Source organism: Patagioenas fasciata, chromosome 17 (assembly GCF_037038585.1).
Source record: "Patagioenas fasciata isolate bPatFas1 chromosome 17, bPatFas1.hap1, whole genome shotgun sequence".
Taxonomy (NCBI): domain Eukaryota; kingdom Metazoa; phylum Chordata; class Aves; order Columbiformes; family Columbidae; genus Patagioenas; species Patagioenas fasciata.
In genome coordinates, this window is record NC_092536.1 from 13,135,679 (window position 1) to 13,139,916 (window position 4,238).

Sequence of the window (4,238 nt, forward strand, 5' to 3'; positions counted from 1 at the left end):
GCACAGCCAGGGGGGCAGGGACAGGCTGGGGGTATCCAGGCAAGTGGTCCCAGGTGCCCTGGGGGGCTGGAGAATGGGGGGCTGCAGGGGCTGTGCTGGCCGCAGCCTCAGCTCTGCATGGCGGGGAAAGAGCCGGAGCTGCTCCTGTGCGCGGAGAGGGCCAGGACCAGCTCCTGGACGAGGAAAAGACCTGGAGCTGGAAAAGGGGAATTCTCCAGTCTCGGCAGAGAGAATGTGCGGACTGCCAGGAGGGGCTGGAGAAGGAGAGGAAAAAACCATCGGCTTTGCAAGAAGAGAAACTGGAGCTACAGAAGGTTGGTGCTCTCCCAGCTTTCCAGTGCGCCATGGGTCACACTGGAGGCACCCCGGGAAGGAGCATGTCACCCCCGTCAGAGGCTAAGCCCCTTGTCAGGGCCTGCATGTGTCCCATGGGAAGCGTTCAGTGCTGCCCAAATTCCTAAAGATCCAAACTAAATTTATCTGCTGGAAGGTTTTACTGGGAGGCTGGAGCTTTTAAGAGAAGAATTTGTTGGGAAAAACACTCTTGAGGCTGCGCGCAGACTGGGGTTACTGGTGTGCGGGTCAGAAGGTCCATGGAGAGTCCAGCAGAGGCAGGGACTCCTGGGCACAGGCAGGAGCAGCAGGCAGGGCTCGATGCCAAGGTGGTGGTCCCCATGTTGACAACACTTCCCCAGCAAACTCCAGCTCTTTCCAGGGCAGGTCACCAACCCCGTGCTGGAGCAGGCTGAGGTGGTGCCACCCTGGCCACGAGGGACTCGGGTGTCCTGCATGGAGACTGAACTTGGGAAGAGCCTTCCTGGACCTGGAGGGTGGGCATGGGCTGCCAGAAGGGGTGACGTGACCCCAGGTTCTCTTGCAGAAGCTCCAGGAGCTGGAGCATCGTACCCACTCCCTCCTGCGGCAGCGGCAGAGAGCCCTGGACCAGCTGCACGTGCTGCTCCAGAAGGAGAGGGTGGACGCCCTTCGGCTGCTCCGGGAGGCCCTGGAGCAGGTTGGGGAAGGGACAAGGGGAGGGATGAGGACACAGGATAACCCCAACTTGGTGCCCCAGAGCTGTGTTAACACGGGATCCTGTTGGGCAGGGGCAGCTGCCGGGGCACATCATGGCTGGTCACATCCAGCCACAGAAAAACTGCTGCTCTGCTCAGTGCTGGGGGCTGGGGCTGGCACAGGGAGGGGGGGCAGCACTGGGGAGCACATCACCCCAGATGTGCTGCTCCCCTGAGCTCACCCAGATGTTTCACCCTGCCCACCAGAGGGGCTGTGCGGGACCCTGGGGTCTGCTGGGTGCATCGGGCAGCAAGCTCCGCAGCTTGGCTGGCAGGGCAAGGTCTGTGCCCGAGCTGCGGGTGACTCGTGGGGCAGAGGAGATGTCATCCTGGGTGTCCCCATGCTTGACCTGCTCATGCCAAACCTGCCCTGCTCATCCCCTGGCTGTACAAGTGGCTCCAGGTCTTTCCTACAAGCTCTGACCCAGCTGCAAGGTTAACAGTTTTTATACAAGAGGCTGAGTGGACTTGGGGCAGATTTAGGTGGTGCAGGTGCTGCTCTGATCCATCTCTCCTGGTGGCTGCTCCCCCAGGAAAGGGCTGGTGGGAGCACCCGGCTGCAGCGACTGCAGCATCTCCTGAGCCACCCATGGGAGCCGGTGATGCTGGGGCAGGCTGGGGGCTCCCTGGCCTCGGGGACCAGCTCAATGTGCCCACGCCGACACCGCGCACTCCCTGACAGTGACGTGGGGCAGGGCCCTTTGCCAGCAGCGGTCAGGTGAGTCCCACAACCTCAGAGTGCTTCATGCTTTGACAGGAGGCTGCTTGCCCAGCATGGGCAATTTGGGGTCCTGCACCCCATGGCTATTGTGCCCCACATCCCCGAGCATCCTTTGCGGAGGAGCCGCTTGGTGCTTTTGGCCATGCTGGCTCTTCCTCTCTGCCTATGACCCATCTCCTCCAGCTCATCTCCGCCGTCCCCCAGCCATGCACTCCGTGTCCTGCGTGGCCTCCAAGAGCGAATCCAGCATCACCTTGGGGAGCTGCAGAGGGCAGGGGGAGCCCAGGGCCTCACCGACCAGAGAGAGAAGGTGATTTGAGGGTGGGGAGGAGGGTCTCACCCTGCACAGCCATCAGTCCAGGGCAGGCTTTGACCGATGGTGTCTGACGCTGAGAGCAGCTGGTTCCTCGGGCTGTGTCCTCTGCCTGTGCTGCACAACCGGGGTCTTGGGGATTTTGGTGACTCTCTTGCCCTGTCTGCACCCATCCATCACCTGAGCTGGGCACTGCTGAACTGGCAGCCCCACAGAGACATCCACCACGGCCAAGGGCTTGGCATTGGGCTGGGCATGGCAGCCACCAGGCTTCATCCCTTGGTCTTGCACCCTGTGCCTGTGTCAGCCAGCGCCTGCTCCTTGGGGCAGAGTGGTGATGGGGCCGGGCAGGCTCCCCCTGCCCCTCTCTGCAGCTGTGGCGCAGATGGAATCCATGACAGGTATCAGCCCTTGGAGGGTTCCCAATTATGTACCCTTGGGCCCACACCTTGGAGCGCAGGTGGTGGGATGTCTGCCGGATAGCGGCCCCTCCACAGCCGTGCGCAGAGCCCGTGTGTGGGCTGCAGCTGAGCGGGGCTGTCTGTGTGTCTGTCCACGTGCAGGGCTCTGCGCAGGGGCAGCAGCAGGATCAGCTTTGCGTGGGGAAGGCGGCAGCTCTGGGAGTCCTGAGGAAGCAGCTGAGGGAGGTGAGTGCTCTGGGCCCTGAGCCCAATCTCTCCTTGGCCCTTGCAAGGCTGGGTGGGGGGTTTGGGGCTCTGTTTGGGGTCTCACAAACCCACAGGGACCTCCAGCTCACCCCAGAGGCTGCATGGGCTGGCACTGTCCTGTGCAGCATGTGTCACATCTCCCCAGAGGACACGGAAAGCAGAAATGTGCCCAGGCACGCAGTGCAGCCACCCTGTGTGTCCATGGCTGGTGTCCCATGAGGGCTCTGGGGACACCAGCCATGAGGAGGCAGGGACATGTCCGGCCCCTTCCAAACCTGGGCTGATGTTGTTTCTTGTGCATAGAGTCAGAGCAAACATCCGCATCTCCATCCCTCCTCCTCCCTGTCCATGGGCACCGGCCACAGCTCCGTGGGGCTCCTGCACCATCTCCAGCACTGTGTGCAGGAGCTGCAGCTGGAGAAGACACCGCACCCAGGCAGACTGGGGAACCTGACTGCCCCGGGAGGAGAAGAGGGCACCACAGCAAGGGAGGAGGCACAGGGACAGCCTGGGACAAGGGACTCACCTTCTGTCACAGCCTTACCCAAGAGACTCATCCAAAGCAAGGAAAAGGTGCAGAGCTCCACCACAGAGCACATCAAGGAGAGTTCAGCCTCATGGGAATAGCCCAGACATGAGGTCAGGACACCAGGGTATTTTTTCTAACCTAGAGACCTTAGGAAGAACCCACCACCCCCATAATTCTGTGGGTCACAGGGTTAGAGATACCAGGATCATTTGTTGAGGGCAGAGGAACCTCTGATGGGAGAGCTATGGAGGTTCTCGGGAGCCTTCTGAGTTTGCCTGGAATGAGGCAGATGATTCCTACACTCCTCTTCCAACTCTGCAGCTTCTCCTCAGCTCTCCTCAGTCTCCCATCTCCTACCCTGGGATGCAGCCACGGGTTACATCTCATGGGCAGATTGTAGGTGGTATTTCCCTTTCTGTCTCACCATGAAGACACATGTCATGGGTGCTGGTTCTTTCTCCACTGTGTCAGAGGCTCCTGATGCCAGACTTCACTGGTCCCCTGTACCCTAGGATGGCGCCATTGCCAAGACTCCATTGGAAGTCAAAATGTTCTTTATCAAGCCCAGATCTGCTCATGGGTTAGATGGATCTTGTCTCGTACCTGTGTGCACATCGAGTGGCTGGGGAGGTTCATGTTGGACATGAGGAAAAGGTTCTTCCCCCAGAGGTGCTGGACACTGAACAGGCTCCCAGGGAGGTGTCACGGCCCAGCCTGACAGTGTTCAAGAAGAGACTGGACAACGTCCTCAGACACACGGGGTGACCTGTGGGGTGTGCTGTGCAGGGACAGGAGTTGGACTTGATGATCATTGTGGGTCCTTCCAGCTCAGGACATTCTATAATTCTATGATTCTATGCTGTGCTGCTGGAGTGATCCCTTTTGCTCATGCTCTAAGACCAGAGCCAGGCTGCTAAAAGCAAAGCTTGCAGCAATT

At 60.1% G+C, this 4,238-nt stretch overlaps 1 long non-coding RNA gene across 1 annotated transcript; it reads left to right on the forward strand.

Annotated features, from left to right (window-relative positions):
• The first annotated feature begins 1,610 nt into the window (after positions 1-1,610).
• LOC139829250 (uncharacterized) lies at positions 1,611-2,751 on the forward strand. The gene is made up of 3 exons (XR_011741663.1): positions 1,611-1,788; positions 1,975-2,101; positions 2,668-2,751. It is a non-coding gene; the product is annotated as an uncharacterized lncRNA (long non-coding RNA).
• The last annotated feature ends 1,487 nt before the right edge of the window (positions 2,752-4,238 follow it).